Source organism: Anopheles darlingi, chromosome 3 (assembly GCF_943734745.1).
Source record: "Anopheles darlingi chromosome 3, idAnoDarlMG_H_01, whole genome shotgun sequence".
In the NCBI taxonomy this organism is placed as follows: domain Eukaryota; kingdom Metazoa; phylum Arthropoda; class Insecta; order Diptera; family Culicidae; genus Anopheles; species Anopheles darlingi.
In genome coordinates, this window is record NC_064875.1 from 62,875,939 (window position 1) to 62,893,255 (window position 17,317).

Sequence of the window (17,317 nt, forward strand, 5' to 3'; positions counted from 1 at the left end):
GGTTCTTTCATTCTTTAGAGCACCAGAATCATTATAGAGAATAGATGTTTACGTAATGAGCGCTTTAAGATACTGTTTAAATGTTTAAAAGACAATCATGTCTGAGTTATTCGTTTTTGTAATCATTAATATCATAATGTTTCTACCAAAACAATGTTCCATCAAATATTTAAATGCATTTTTGGAAACTTCCAATATCTTAAACTATTTCCAATGACTAAAACACATTAACGATCAACCTCTGTTTCGATTAACACTTCACCTCAAAATGGCTTCTTGCCCCGTTAAGGCATCGCCAACAGATGCTTCTAACAGATGCTGCTGTTGGTTCTGCTGCTGCTGCTGCTGCTGCTGCTGCTGCTGCCTTATGTAAATCACCGCTAATCTACCGAATTACATCATGACCTTTCGTCACGTCGAATCCTTTTAAGGATCGCCAGATTGCCTCGATCTTCGCGATCTCAGCTTCGTTAAGTCATCCAAAGGTGCCGCGTGCCACAAGAAATGATCTCATTTGCTCTCGCGCATGCAACGAACGAATGAAGCGATCCCATTGCCGGAGCGTATCCATCTAACAGTCTGCTGCAGTCACGAGGTGTCGGTTCGTGGTTCCATTTTCGCATACGGCACCGTATACACCGGGGCGCGCGAAGTCTTAAGCTCCCACGATCCCGCACCGACGCATGATGACGCCTTTAGCCGAGCAGGCTGCCCAAGATGGCAGCAAATGTGCTAAAATGGTAAAACATGTTCTGCGTTCTGCGTTCTGCAACTGCCTCTGCTACCGATGTTTCTCTGTTGCCACTTGGAGAGCAAAAGAAAGGTTAGAAGGCTGGAGCTTCCGAAAGTCGCGAATGTCAATACGTGGTACGTGGTTGCCAGCTCATGACTTGTTTCCGGACAAACGTTCCAACCATTAGCAGCTTCCGTACAAAACCATTTCAACCGAGCGGCTTCCAAGCGGCTTCGTCGTTTCTACTTCATTTCACATCGCATCGCACACTCCGGGACCAGCGAACGCGCTCTTCAGCTTCCCAGCTGACGCGTGACGAACCGGACCGCTTTCCGTTCGGTTTGAGAATCCAACTCCATTCGCTATCTTCCAGTTTACGGGGCCCGTGCTGCGGGTTGTTACCTTCGTCGCTTAATTTATGCCAGAACATGATTATTAAACACCGGTACGCCCGGCGGCAACGGCGGCGGCGGCATCGCTGTACACCACGGACGTCGATCACACCGTTGCGCACTCGGATGATTGCTCCGGAAGACTTATCGTGAACGCGCGTCGGTTTACGGTGCGGCGCGGTCGTACGGAAGGTAAAAGAAAAATTCGGCAACCTTTGCCTGCGTTAAATCATTTCTTAACGGCTGTGGGAGCAAACTTGTGGCCAGGGAACTGGTGGCCCACGGAACTAACGCCGACGGAATTCCAAAGTAGCGCGAGGAAAAAATGTGTCCGCGAAAGTCGCCATCACCGTCCCGCCGCCATAACTTTACGGGCTGCTTGCTTGCCTGTAAATTATCGCTCTATAATACTGTCAGTGAAGCTGAAGCCATTGCCATGCTGGATTTATGATAAACATTTGAAACATGTTTGAACAAACAATTTGCTTCCGAAAGTTGAACAACGTATGTCATAAAATATTGTTAATTCCGCATATCAAAAGCGATACTACACGGAACCTCTTAGCCTTCTTCGAGTAATACAAAAACCACATCTTTCTGGTGCACCACATATATGCCATTAATTGCTTCATTTTCCTGGTCTCGCTAAACGCCATTTGCCATTGCTGTCTATGGCTGTGTTTGCACAAAACCCTACCGGAACGAATGCCGAAATTGCTTGCAATTATCTGCATCTATTACCGGGCCCCATTTGCAACTGCACAACATCCACGCAACCCGACCCCGGACCACTGCCACTATCTAGCACCGAGAGGGTACGGTACAGTAGTACGGTTCGCGTTTTGTCAAACACGCTGCATACATCATCATTTCCAAGGCCAATGATCACCGGTAAGTATCGCGACGCCCTCGCACGGGGGCTCACCAATCTGCCGCATCGTCGTGGGCACACCACACACACACACAGGGACCCCACATTCCAGGGCCCCCGGGTTTTGCCCCGGAACGCAACATAACGATAGCGAGCAAGCGAACGACTCATGGCATGCTCCATGCTCATGTCCTTCCTATGCGTGTGAGGCCAAGAATTTCATACATTTTAATTGCACATTTAATACGCGTACTGTGCCATACCACCACCACCGAGGTGCGCGTGGGCGCGATTACCCCACGCCCCTTTTGGAGGGGGGTGACCCAACCTTGCCGCTGGTTGAACGTATGGTTGAGCATGCGGTACCGGTGCACCGATGTGCATCATAGTATGCATATTTCCCCGAGGGGCTCTTTCTTCCGATTCCCGCATTCTGTGATCGTTTCCCGGGGCAACCTGACAACCCAGCCAGCCAGCCAGCCAGCACAAAATCGGTTAATTGAAAATGTTCGTTTTGAACCGCGTCGTCGTAGAGTAATGCTATGGAAAGGCTTAGTGCAGTGCATAATTTTCCCAGGTACGATGGCAATCCTCCATCACACACAGACAAACACACACACATACAACGGTGTATTGGTGAGATGAGGGCATCCCCCAAAACACAGTGATCAATCTCGCCCGCTAGAGAACCTCCTCATTATTCATCCTAGACCAAGGCTGACATTAATTCCCCCCCAACCGAACTGTGTCATTACCCTCCGGTCGATAGCACCGCGATTCCGGCATGCTGATGGTGGTGGTGATGGTGGGAGGGAAAGGGTTTGGCGAAAAATTACGTGGGTGAATGTTGCGATTTTGCTGCCCTCCTGGACAGCGCTTCTTGGAGTGCCCACGCTACGGATTTGGGTTGATTTATGTTGGCAAACCTGTCGGTCGGTCGGTCGGTCGGTGTTTTTATGCTTCTCACCGTCGCTGACGGCTGAGTTCTCCGACTCTTGCAGGGTGTTGTTGCAGGGCGTGATTTACTAATTCGCCTGCCGTGACTAATCGAATCCCACACCAAATACCCCCCCACATTAGCCCCGTAATGGTACACGACGCGAATCGCGCCGATATGCGCTTCCAAATTCCGAATCGTATTGTTTTGTTTGATTAGCGGGCCGTGCTTTACTGACACCCATGCCCATGTGTGTAGCCGGCATGGTGAGCATGATCTCTCAAGCCCCTTTTGCACTGGGCATCGGAATCTCCAACAGCAGCAGCAGCAGCAGCTGGAGACGAAGACGAAGATGGAGACGGAGAAGGCGCTTTTCCGAACAAACCGTGGTGTGCGAGCGATGACCGCGACGCCGATGAAGGGGTGCGCGCGCCTCTCGAAGTATAGAAGGGATCGCGTCGTACCCTTCCTTTCGCCTCCCTCGTCCACCAACCCGTCAGCTGGTTCGCGTTCTTGGCCAGATGCATTGGCCCAGACGGAATGTGTAATGAAACCGAGAAATATGAAATTATAGTCGGAAAGGGGAAGCCATGCGGACCGAGAGAACCGAGCGGAACCGAGAACGTGCACGTGTGTGTGTGTGTGTGTGTGTGTGTATGTGTGTGTGTGAGCGGGACCGCCACAATGGCCACGCGCACCTTGATCTACCGAAGCCTGTGCCTGAAGAGTGCGACACACCGAAAATACGTAGGCATCTCTCAAAGACGGACGAGCGGCCCCGGCGGCGTGGAAGATCGCTTTACAACACCGCAACAACAACGACGACGATGACGACCACGACAACGACGACGACGACGACGATGGTCGCGTCCATCATAACGGCAAAGTTCGACAGACGAGGAAAAGGTCAAAAACATTCCACCTTCCACCGGTGAGGGATGCTACTCGGCGTGCCAAACGGCATGCCCTCGGCACAGTTGGAGCTTTTGTCATTTTTGGAGTATATTAAAAAAAATACTTTAATGTTTTTGTTAAATAATTATTTTTTCCGAAAACATTCATCTTAAAAGAAACTTAAAGTATTCGCCACCTCCTTCCGGCCCATTATTAACACGCACTCTAGGCTAATGTCGCGTCGCGTTTCTCCTTTCGCTCGCTCGGTTTTCTCTGCGAAATAAATAACAGTTTCGTGAAAATGTGGTCGCCATCATTCATGGTTTTCCCCGCATTTTTGTGCTGAGTGCAAAACATGTCTTGTCGCCGGTGCCAAAGATGGATGGGCCACACACCACTTGGTTAAATAAATTATTTCATCTTATAAATCTCCGGCGAAACGAGCGCCAAAGCGCCAGTGTTAGTGTTAGCGCCTGCAAATAGGTGCCACCGGCTTAGGGCCGAGGGGAGCTCAAAAAGCTCGCCCGCGACGTGGAGCTTACGTGGAGCGGAAATAATTTTAGGAGCATTGCAACCTTAGATTTTATTTTTTTTAAATTCATATATGAAAATCCTCTAGAGGTTTTCCTAAATGCTCGCATACTTCTTTAAAGAATGATTTGGATTCATATTTTATGGTTCAAATATTCCAATAAATTTCCTTTACAAATCGCCTTCGTGTAACTAATAAATTGTGACTTTTTTAATGAACTTCACGATGCATTAAAGAGCCAGAAGCAAAAATCAAAAACATACTACATGACCTGCAAAGCATTCCTTTTTTGTAATATTGAAAGTATAAACGTCCCTCACCAAGTATCCTTTATAGAACGGATACGGTCACGATCATGGTTCTGTTGCGCTAGTGTAGCCTTGAAACGTGTGCTGCATTGTTGTGGTCACGGTGCACCGCAATTAGGAAGCGTGTACCAAGGTTCCACGGACCAACTTACAACATTGCACAACACCACCGTCCGGCACCCGACCGTCTTCGAAACAAGGGACGAGCACACTTTCATGATAAATGAACGCGCTACAACAATAAGCGAACTATAAATTATGCTTACGTTCGTAATTGTTTCTGTTGTCATCGTGTGAAAAAAAAACAGGCCCGCAGGTCGGATGTCGAAGGATGTTGTTGCTGGAACCGCTAGAGCCCACTAGTCTTCTTCCACTAACAGCAAACTAGCATCCAAGGTAAAATTAGACCACGGGCTACTATCACACCTCCAGCAAACTTCCCTCGGTCGGGGGGGAGGGTGCCCGTTTGTGTAGCATAATTAACGCGGACATGCTATTCGCTTATCAGTTAATTGTTTTCTGGTTTGTCAATACGCCGGCATCGCACCTCACGGGCAAATAGGCCAGGCAATCTGTGGCCACTTTCCTGGCGAATCCGGGAGCCACAAAAATGCTTCTGGCTTGGCTATCTTTCAGCTCACGAAATGAACAAGCGGTTCCCAGAATCACAATCAAGTTTTGATGCTACTTTTCGTGCAACGTATTCAAATTTTTGCATAATTTTTAACTCACTAAGTGAGCCAAAGTCTCCGTTATTTCGGGGAGAAGCATCTAGCACCCGGCGTTAAGATAACAAGTTTATTAGATCCCGAAATCCTATAAATCTTCTGATACCTTGGGCTGCTCCATAGCCAGGCCAGGCGAATTGTCGATCCACTTGCTAATTAGTTGGCTGCAGCCTGTGAATTGCGTCAATATGTTCTGCAAACAAGTCTCGGCCGGAGGCATCCGGGGGTTCGTTACGCAAGCCATTAGAGCAAAGAAGGGGATGCCTGAATGTGCAAATATGGTCCGCAAAGCGCAAGAGTATGGCCAGAATGCGACCTTGGGACCGTGGGGCTCTAGTGTGATTCCAACAACATTCTCAAGGATTACTCGATAAATGGTGGTTTCAGAGAGTAGCATAGTAGAGATTAGAAGCAAGAAAAAATCAGAGCTGCGTTTGACATTTAAAGTGATCGCAAATTGTCAAATACGTGCACTATACTATTTTAAATTTGTTTGCAAAGTGTTTAATAAACTTAACAAAAAGAAATGAATATTTAATATCGGATGTTGGCATCAATTCTGCATATTCCTGTCACCCTTTTGTGGTATGATTCGTGCTGCAAATGTCCCATTTCCTACATCCCACACCCACGGATCCTGTTTTCGGGGATAAACCAACGCGTATCGCGAACACGCGTTTTGTTGTAAACCTCTTCCGCGGACATCAGTAACACCCATCGGGAGAGCGAACAACAAACAACGAACGCTGATCATCAGCTGATCATGAGCACTCGCTACGCTCTCGTCAATACCTTCGCGCTCCGTCGGGGCGCCGCGGATTAGTCCGCGTGGACCCCGCAAAACATACACACACACATACATGCGAGCACGCACGCACAAGAAACGAAACGGCGCTCGTGGCTTATCAGCTCACCGGTTGCCGCTGGCGCGTAACAGTTCGTGCCGGGCGGTCGAAGCGTGTGGTTTGGTCCGTCGTCTCGGAACCCCTTCGAGAGCTCCCGTACGTCCGTGTGTGTGTGTGTGTGTGTTCGGTGTGTGCGGTGTGATCCATCGAGCCAGGTGCACTGGACCGGCGGCTGCCTGGTTACCGTATTAGGGAGGTAATTCCCTCAGCGAAACGCGAGACAAGTCTCGAGTCTGTAGAGCGAACGTTACGGTGCGTTACTGCCGCTCGTGTAACGCTTCTAAAGAGCATCCACCTCGCGATCGCGAACGAACGCGAAGAAGAAACGAACGCAAAGAGCAATCAAAGGCGGCGGCGGCGGTGGCGGCGACGGTGACGGCACACGGCAGTGCCGACCATCTTGGCTGTTATCCGAAGTAACTGATCGTTATCTTCAGCCTCACCTCACACCTCGCGGTCACAACACCGGTCGGTCCGCCGGGCCGTGTGGCGCTCCTGCTCCTGCTCTGTTTTGTCGCTTCGTTATCAGCGGCACTGCACTCCATCTTACATCGTTTCTCACACCCCGGACCCAAGGGCCGGTTGCTCCCGAGGATCGTGCCACTATTAAGTGGCTTAAGTGGCCATCTCCGCCATCACGGCCATCGTCGTCGTCGTCGCCGTCGTTTTCGTCGTCGAAGTGGACGCCTACGCGGTGCGCAGCTCTCTCGGTTCGGCAGTCCGGCAGTCGGTGGGGTAGTGTGCTCGTCCGCAGTAGTCAGTGTCTCGATTTCGCCAGCACCAGTCTCACTCAGGCCCGGATCTTGGGTTAGGCTTCCTTCCTGGGTTCACAATTGTTCCCTCAGGTGGCATTTTGCAAAAAAAATCGTCCGGATAAGTGGCGATCCTGGTGCTCGATGTTGAAATAGTGATGCTTTGTGGAGGTGTTCAGGATGCCAAGGTGTGCTCAATAGTAAAGTGTCTGTGACCGGAGGGCAACGAGAAGCGAAGAAGAGAGTGTATGTGTGTGTGCGTGTGTCTGTGAATGTGCAGCAGCAAACCGAAAGTGGAGCGAAAATCTTCCGAAATTCCATCCGTGATTTATGCTCATCGGAGAAATCCATTAGCAGCGTGTCCTTGTGCCGCATTCCGTTGCTCCACTGCTGGTGGTTAAGAGCGGTTTCAACTGAACTTCGAGCCCACCGAGATCCCGTCCCGGGCAACCCTGGGGAATACGTCAGCGAAAAATAGGCGGAAAAAGAAAACGATTCCTCGTCACACCGGCGCATGAAGGATTAATAAGAACTCTTACCGCATTGTGCGAGCAAACTGGCGACGATGCATAAATGGTCCGCAATCCATTTGTCACGGCATTTGCCATTCTTCGAATGCTGGCGGAAATCATGACGAAGGGTACGGGCACGATGAAGATCATTCGATGGAGAAGCGAGAAAAAGTGTCCTTTTAGTAGTGTCCCCGTGCGGAAAAGCCTTCGATAGCAGTTCGTGTGTGTGTGTGTGTTCGTGGCCAAAACCGTGGTGCCGGAGCGATTGGTGTGGATCTGCAAATTGCATTCTAATGGCGAGAAAATTTGAGAGGCCAATATGTAAAACTTTTATGTGCCCAAGGGCCCTCGCAACGTATCTCTTTCGCTCTCTCTCTCTTTCTCTTTCTCTCTCTCTCTCTCTCTCTCTCTCTCTCTCTTCCCTTTGGTCTTCTTTTTGCATTCGGAATATCCGGGAAAAGGCGTATCAAGAAGCGTAGTGCGATGCATGGTAGAGGTTCTCTTTTGCATTTAGTATGATCTCGGCCTCTGCCACTTGCCGTTGCCAATGGAAATGCAAATCACCAGCGCCAGCTTAGCCCCAGAAGAGCTGACTTCTTCATTCTCGACTGTACGGCTGCTGCTGCTGCACTGGACGTAGAAAACGGAAAAGAAGGCGTTGCACGGATTCCCTTGGGCCAAATGATTCGGAATGATCCTCTAATGGGTTTTTTTTTCTGTGGTATTCGTATTCGTTTTGAGCATGTTCGAGTTCCTCACCTTCGAAGCTGTGCAGAAGTGTGTTTAGAGGAATAGAATTCGAACGAATAATAAATGATGCATTTTTCACTCTTCGGACAACCCAAAAGCTAGCTTCCCAGCACACAATACCCTCACTTTGTGAGGGCCAACCATTGGTTTTGAGCTCGCGGTGGACAGGTGTTCACGCCGTACAATAAGTCACAACGCCTGATAGAGCGTCTTAGCGTCGGAACATCTGTCGTCGCACCGCAACTGTTTTGGCTTATCCCAACAACAACCGCAACCATTTAGCAAACTCATCCACCTTCCGGGCGTACTGGATGGTGTTTCGATGACGCTGCATTGCGATTGTGTTCACGCCACCGCCACCGCCACGCCGTAAAAACAAGAAACAAACTCCCCGAAGCCGAGAACTCGTCCGGATCGGTTTTTGGCACCGCGAGACCGCGACGTCGTCGTCGTCATCACATCACCTGCGGGGTTACATGACTAACACCCTTTTTTGTGCGCGTTGATGAAGCGGTAAGCCGGCACGAACCAGTAATACCCGGTGGTCCCTTCGGGCCGGGTGAAGGCAAGCTCATAAAACACGTGAAATCCCTCAATGAACCCCAGAACGCAACCAGAACGCACACCGGGGTGGGTTAACGGGGGTTTCTGCGAGGGAGGTTCGACCGCTGAAGGTAGCGCACAATGGAGCGCTTGCACGCTTCGTCGATTCCGTCGGACCAATTTATTCGAAATTATTTACACACACACACGGCGTGGTGTATGACTGGTACTGTGAGATGTGCGTGTACGTTGTGGTTAAGGTCCGATGTGCTTTACCACGAAATTGTCAAATGAGAGTAAGCTTATCGGACTCCGGTACCTATCAGACTCAATCAGAAGGTCACTGAGTGATTGCATAAGAAGCAACAGCTCATTCCGGGCACAGGAATGCTATTTTGATTAACCGGGAATTTGAAGCCCGGTATCTCATTAGCAACAGGAACAACGATATAGCATCTGAGGGATTATCGAAACGAAATGTTTTACAATGTAACTGGACCCGATACTGTTGCTGTTCCGATTCCAATTTATGTCGCTTCTGCAGTCTGCCGTGGCCGATTGATAAGCATCCACAATTCTGTTGGAGCTTTTTTGGGACTGTTTTTATTTGATTTCACCACTACGCGAACGCACGGTTGTCGCGATAAGACGCTTGGATGCGCCAGCTGACGGTGAGGCCACCGGTGAACCTGTCTCTGCGGTGGTGCGCTCCAAGCCGAACCGTTCGCTATCTGGTACACACTGCCTGGAACTGCCTGACCCCCCTTTCCCGGCCGTGATTGATGGGACCACAAACGAGCGAACGAGCGAATAGAAGCTTATTTTGTTTGTGAAACGCTCCAACGAACGGATTGTCCGTCAACCTGCGTCACCCGGGGGCCAAGCATTGGTCGCTAAACGGAACAGAACGAAATCTCCCCTCTTTGAGCAGCAGATGCGGCCAATATCCAATTCCGCCAGAAAGCGTCCCAGGAACCGGGGATCGCGACTCAAAACCCGCGCGCGCAAGAGTCCCGCAAGGGCCATATTCGCGCAAATAATAATTGACCAATTTATTTCAATTTTGCAATGCCATGCAGAGAGTGCCTTGCCTTGGGCCTTTGCCTTTGCTGCTTATTGCTACAGGCCGGCTACACCGTGATAACGCACACGGCAGGAGATAAAGTGTGGCCATTTCCTTGCAAATGATCTCAACCTGATCGCGCGCTCGGACTCCTGAGCTACTCGATGGTGAGGAGAGTTTGCGTTGTTTTTTTTTGTTTTTTTGGTTTTTGGTGATAACAGCTGCTGCACCCGGGGCCACCAAACGTGATTGAAGTTTGGCAGAATGAAATTACGCTGATTGGATGGCATTCGGAGCATGGGACCGCTTGTTGCAATGCCGTAGCTATTGTTTAATGCACAATAAGAATCTTATCTGCTGCTGCTGCTGCTGCTACTCACCACGAGTTAGATGCTGTATTCAAGACAGTTTTCTTCCCCGTTTCCAGGTTCTCCAGATCTCGCAGAAAGGGAGCGCCCTCTCTCGCTACGGTGTAAGCTTATTTGCATTTTCAATCCGTGCGCCAACCGCCTGCACCAACCACAGAGCTCGCTCGCTCCGAACGCTAATTTGTCACCAAATGGCCTATGAATCGAGTCCCTGTTGCCCTGTTGGCCTGTTGGAAAGCTTGCCCAAGCAAGTGAGCGACATCGGATCGTCGCGATGTTTTCCAAATTGTTTACCCAAACAGCGACCATTCCTTTTGTTTGCGCAAGCAGTTAGCGAAAGGTTCGGTTGGCAGCCCACTACCACCGGAGCCCAACTTCTTCTTCGTTTGTCGATGAAATTGAAGCACCAGTCACTGGACGCGAGGCTTTCAAGAGGCCACTCGCGACCAACCGCGGCGTCGAGCCCGGTCGTTGTGTTGGGTGAGATTATTGAATCAAATAACTTCCCTTAAGTAACGGCAATTGAGTGAATTAGATAAAGCGGGGTAGACGGTGACGGACGGCAGCGGCAAAGTCCAGACCGGCAAAGTCTAGGTCTCAGGTTGAAGACCCATGACCGCCGCAGTCACCGGAAGAAAGCTCTGGACTCTGGGCTCTGCGTGGAAAGAGAGAAAGTATCCGCGACGTTGTCCTTGGTTATTCCCGGCCTGCTTGGAAAGGAAAATTGTGCTGAAGAAGGTTTTGAAAACAGCATCGCGGTTTTGCAAATGATCTACAATTGCTCCCTGCCACAATCACAATCCTGTTGCCACTCCGTGACTCCGGGACCTGTCCCTGGGGTTTCAATAACCGAACCCGAAACAGAAGAGATAAACAAACGATAAATCACTTCGATTGAAACTTCTCAACCAAAAAACACACGACGACTTCTGGCAACACGGCAACAACCCACCCAAGACGTGTTCTCCAGTACGCCAGGAGCTCCTGGAATGATTGTTGTGAAGCTGGTAGACTGCTACAAAACCCCCGAAAAACACAAACACCGAGACAACGATGTAGCAGCGTACGGACGAGTTCTAATTCCACCTCGTGCTGCTGGGACGAAAGTTAAAGAATCAATTTTATCTGGCTAAATTATTTCCAATCAGCCCCAAGCCCCAAGAACAAGAAGAAGAAGTTGCCCTCGGGGGGGAAAAACAAAGACCAGAGAAACTTGCCCCCTAACGAGATAGATGCGCCTGCGAGTGTGTCTATGAAAGGTTCCGAATCCAGTTCGGAGCCAAAAGCAGAAACTAATCGTATCGTACCTTCGGCGAGCACTGGGGGCAATCCCGGCTGTCTTATCTTTAGCACAGGTGGCAGGGTGGAGGTACGACGCCTCCCCGCCTCACCATAGTTATCGTTGGGTTTTCGGTGAGTTTCACTTGAGGGTTTTTTGTTTAGTTTTTTGTTTTGTTTCCTTTTTGGTCGGGAGTCTCTAAACTTGCTGCTGAACACTTGGCAACCGCAGTGGCAGAGCTGTCTGTTCAAGTGGTTTTCGGAGGTCGGAGGAAAGTTGAGGATATCTTTACCGGAGTTTAATCACCGATACAATCCAACCAACGCGTTCGGTGGGAGGAGGAGAAGGTGATTGTTTTGGAATGTTCGCGGACAAGAACATTCTTTGCCTTTCTTGATATGATTCCTATGCTCACTCCTCCTGCGGTGCACCGTTAGCACCGCGTTAAACTATGTCGTGCAAACTGAAGTATCCCCAAGCGCAAGAAGAAAGGAAGATCGTAATTAATTTTCTGCCCCAGCTCCGGGGATTCATCGTCTTCTTAAGCACCGGACAGTCATCGCCTTATGCATCGGATAACAACCAGAACGACACAGTGTGGATCTGGATGCTTTGCAGCGCTTCGGAATGGAGTGCATCCTCCCGGAGGGGGCGAAAGACTTCTTCTAGAAGACCAACAACAGGCACAAGCACAACAGGGAACACGGAACTCTCGCAACGGACATCCATGCCCATCAGGGCGGACGGTTTCGCTGATAATGGCAAACAAAACTTTTCCTGTTTGGTGAACCGTGGCCGACAGAAATTGAAACGCTCGCTGCCTTGGAGAGTTCAAGTCGGCGGCAGCTTGTGGTACTTTATACTCACAGTTGTTATGCTTCTTTCGTGGTGTTGCGCCATATTTCAGACTGTATATCGACAGACCTGGAGTTCTATCTAGGGGATAGGCGTGCACGTTAGTTTTAAAAAGAACTCTAATTTATGGCTATTGCTACAAACGTTCTTACGAATCCGTCTTTAAGGTGAGCGGCTTTAAAGTACGCTAGACACACCGCCGATTCAGATGCATTCCACTGGCCAGTCAGACAGACGGCTAACACATCCCGAACACATCATATCTAAAGGTCATCTCGTACACTAGAACGGCGTGGCGTGCAATTAGTCACTAACAGCATGTTCATGTCGCTCGGTGCAGCATTCGTCTAAATCGCGAACTAGCTCAAGTTCAATAGCTGCGCTGCCTGGCGTACAAATCAGACACGTGTGGAGGCGAAACACGCGTGGCGTTGTCCAGCTCTTATCAACCACTCCTATCAAACCGAGTTTCAATGGAGATCGTTCTGCTAATTGATGACTAACGTTAGAACACGCAGTGCGTCTTGCAAGAACTTTTTCTTTTCCATTTCGATGTTCACTGATGTCTACAAATGTAGCATTGAAAATTCGTGGAATAAAACGTGCTACACAAAAAGAAATAAATATCTTACAGGGAAAATCATAATCCACAGCCGTGGCAGTATAACGAAGATCCATATGAGATGATCTAACACACCAACACAACGGATCTGCTCCACTTTACTCTCTAGCATCCCGCATTCAAGCTCTTTGTCCAGCAGCCATACTTACTCATAAGCCATTATACTCGCCACGGAGCACTGGCTCAGTAACTGCATCGATATCAGCTTCCCCCCAAAAACCCATGCCAAGTCGGCGAAGAGTGATTGTGCGACCGAGCGACCGAGAACACCGTGGCCAGGGCCGGTAAACCGTGGAACCGTTGGAATGAAACCTTAAATTGAGGCACAACTCATCATTCAATTATCCAACGCCGTGAAGTGAAGTGTGCTCGATGATCGTTGGCAGCCGGAGCAGTGGCAGTGACAGCGTGTGTTGAGGTGCGGTGATGGAGACGGCGGTCTCGATCTGTCTTCGGGCAGTTAGAGCGCCAGCGATCGTGGCGTGGCGTAGTAGTGATGTCTGCTCGCTCACCGGAAGATGCACACTCGGAATATGCTGTCCATTCATACACCGCCGACCAGACCAGTTCTTTGTGAATGATCAAGTGCAGTGGCCCTGCACGTTGCAGGAGCTACGAAGGAAGTTGTTTGTTGAAGTTCGCGAGTTCAAGGTGTAACCGTGAGCAGTGAAAAGAGTCTCCACAAATGGAATCAGCAGTGATAGCATCGTCTTCGGAACGAGAGAATAGTGAACAACGATTGAAAAGCCAATTAATTCAGAAATTTCCAAGCATCATATAAAGTGCAGTGTTGTGGTGTCGCTAGTGCTTAGCAAAGTCCTCTATTGTGATGATATGATTGTGTGCAACGTGATAGAGCTAGAGTATTATCTATGAATCAATGTGTTAAGTTTCATCAAATCAATAGTGTATTATTGGTGCATAAATTGTTCGTTCTGTTCATTATTCTACTTACAGTTGAGAAAGCAGTAAAGGAGTAATATAGGGTTGCAAGTGTTTGTACAGTGACAGCAGTGCATTGATGTAAGGTGTAAACATCATCATATTCAGTGAAAAAATATTGAAAAGGTAAAATAGAGTCTTCTGTAAAACAATCTCGCTTGTCGTCTCATCTAACTGCAAGCGCTTCGCGATAAATCACTCCATTTGGAAATACACAACTCGATGATGGTATTTAAAGATTCTGATTCACAAGTTTCCCCGACGATTGCTAGCAGTTCTGGTCGTAAATTCAAATATTTGTCAGCAACACATGTTTTCGCTTCGTTTAATGATGCGATCGTGGCTAGTGCAAATTGTAATTATAATCTGCTCACCCACAATCACAATAACCAGGTCTAGGAGCTGGCGGCACCACCGAACATGATTATCGGGGTGCCTGGTAATCCAGCTCGTTCCCGTACCGGAAGGAAAGGTGATTAGCTAGCCGATCGAAAGATTTGAATCTATTGGCCGATGAATAATTAATTGTAATCAACATCCCGTTGATAACGAAACCCCACATGTGGAAGGTTGTGGGGTTTGGGTTAGGAAGAGCAATAATCGATAATCCCCGCGGGAGTCCTCAGCATCGAATGGAATTCACAAATTATGCACGAACGCTCATGTAAGTCGCAGAATTGCAAAACGGCCGCATAATTGCAAAACCAATATTCCGAGCTAGAGGGCATGCCAACGAGAGTGCTGATTTGATTCATTCCACTAGTGGGGGATGGAGGGATTAATATCATAATATTCCTCGGAAAACCATTGTGCATTCGGTCACCATTGGTTCAGCGTTTTTCTCTCGTTGTATGACGTCCTAGAATGGCTTCATGCTTGTTCTTTCTAAAAAGGATTCCATGTACAATCTACGAACTAATCAGAAGCTTTAACTCCAATCAAGCTACCCTCAAAAGTTATGTCATTTTCGCCCAATTGATTTGCATATCTCTACGCATACTCTATCAACTAATTTATAAGATCGATAACAATTCGATGTGGAATGAATGAATTGAAATTCAAACTGTTCGACGCCATTGAAACTTTTAAACAAAGACGAATTAAATAAAATAGAAAGTGAGGGAGGGCAAAACTTTATTCCTAAAAAACTCCAAAGGGAACGTTTTTCCTCCGCTTGACTCTCGGGGGTAGGCTTTCAATCACGAAGCTACCTCATTTCGACCGTTTGTCGGGGTTTAGAAAAGTTTTTTCCAACAAAACCAAACAATTCATTAATGTCACGTACACGTCACAAAGTTTGTCCTTTAATTCTTGAACCATCCCGACCGTAGAACAGGGAGCCCAGAATTTCGTTTGAAGAAGAAGCAGAAACCAACACGCGCGGCCTACTCTGTTGCCCATTCTGAAGTCAAGCAGGTCGCGCACACACACACACACCATCGGGAGTTTCCGTTCGTCTTGACGTGCCGGTACCATCCTGTTATGCGTCGCAAACCGGTGCAAAAGGTGAAGCCAACCGGATGCTAGCTCGAATAAATCAATTACAAATATTTATCTTCCCTGTCCGCCCATCGCCCGGGGACCCGAGTTGGACAAGACGGGAATAAGATTTGTCAAAATGGGGTCCGGTGTTCTACGCGGCTTTCACGAGAGACACTCAAAAGAAGCGGAGAAACAACCGAATCAAGTGGCAAGATGTTTCGTGGAATTCCAAAGTATCCAACACACACACACACACACACACACACGAACACACACGGGGTACTCCGGAAAGCATAGACGAAAAGACGTGAACACCATTTGTAACAAACAAACGGTAAACCTTTGAACCGGGGAGAGGAGCAAAAACAAAACAATCTGTCGAACTTTTCACCGAGCGAATGTCTCAAAAAAAAAAAAATGGGGACTTTAGAACTGTTCCGGCTAGAAGGCAGAACGCGGGCTGACACGCACACAATCGCTGTTCGAACAGTTCGAAACCCTGTGACACTACGCCCCGGAACCGGATATCAGATTCCGGTGATGCTTGTACCAACCATGAGGCTGAGGTGGGACCTGAAATTCGTTCTCGGTTCGGTACGTGATGGGTTTATCGAAGAGGTGCTGATTCTTGTCATTGTCACAAGCGAACACGGATGGCTGCTGGCTACCTGCAGGCGGTCTACTGCCGGTACGCTGTTTGAGCTCGGAAAATCCCTTTGATTCCATTTTGATCAATCGAAATGCAATGTCGTGTTTTCACTGGAACAGTTGAAAGGGACATCTGATAGGTATTTTTGGATTGATGTTTAATTTTGCAATAAACCATAAAACATTATATATTATATAAAGAATTTTCAAATTTATGCTTCGAGAAACAAATAGAATGACTTTCCAGAAAAGAAGGGAAAAAATCCATATTTTGAAACGCAAATTGAACAACCCAAAATCAACTCTGAAGCAATCAAAATCAAGGCCCACATATCAGTGCCAAGGCGGTAAATTGCGTCTCGAAACGAATCAACCGGAATGTGTCAACATCTGAGGCACGGTAGACGCAATGATACCCTTTGTCCAGATGCCAGTAGCTTAATCGCATGCTCTACGAACGACCGAAACGCCATTATTGTACCGTTGGCCGTTGCCACGGTGCAACGCAAATGCTTGGAGCTCCGAGTGCTCGCCGCATCTCTCGCAGCAGGCTGGCAGACCTTTCAGGGAGCGTTCGTATTTTCTCCGTCATGCCTCATAATCGTATCTCACGGGCTTGCTGGTGAAACGATCTGACCGTCTCGAGCACGAGCATATCCGTCCAAACGACATTAGCCGGCGTGTCTGACACACTAATAACGCCATAATCATATCACTAGCGCTGGCCCGGCTACGGAAGTGCAGAGCATCTTCAGTCACCACACGAATAATTCTTGGTTAGAGCTCTTCGCTAGAGTGGCATGTGACAAACGGAACGATGTTTTTTAGGACTTTTGGTACGAAAAGCGAAAAGTATTCAAATTTGTTTCGTGCACACGCTTCGCTTAGATGTGGTCCTACTGCGAAAATAGTTTGAGTTGCGTTACAGAATCCTCGACTCCACAAACAACGAATGGAGTTGCAAGAACCGAAAGTATGTTACAACCTTGACCAACACTGACCACGGTACTGCTCGGGCATGCGGAATTATGCAGAGCAGTGAGCAGCAGAAACGCGTAACATACCGACCAAGGATTGCAACAGTAACTGTTCATGCAATTCTGTGGTCTTCATGTCTAGCTGGCTATAGTGCCTATAAGGCACACGTGCGCTTCGTCCCTTCGACTACTACTGACCCCTCCGGCATCACGTACTCACACCG

General features: G+C 48.5%; 1 protein-coding gene across 8 annotated transcripts in view; it reads left to right on the forward strand.

Moving 5' to 3' along the window:
• Positions 1 to 6,339: 6,339 nt before the first annotated feature.
• The window catches only part of LOC125954404 (axotactin), a 28,418-nt gene continuing 17,440 nt past the window's right edge, over positions 6,340 to 17,317 (forward strand). For 4 of the 8 annotated variants that reach the window (XM_049684675.1, XM_049684677.1, XM_049684669.1 and 1 more), the window contains exons 1-2: positions 6,347 to 6,496; positions 14,002 to 14,112. The gene's annotated coding sequence lies outside the window, so the exon portion shown is untranslated. Of the gene's footprint in view, positions 6,553 to 7,221; positions 7,241 to 13,084; positions 13,929 to 14,001; positions 14,113 to 17,317 lie in introns of those variants that run through there. The other 4 variants (XM_049684672.1, XM_049684670.1, XM_049684673.1 and 1 more) reach the window with 4 other exon arrangements.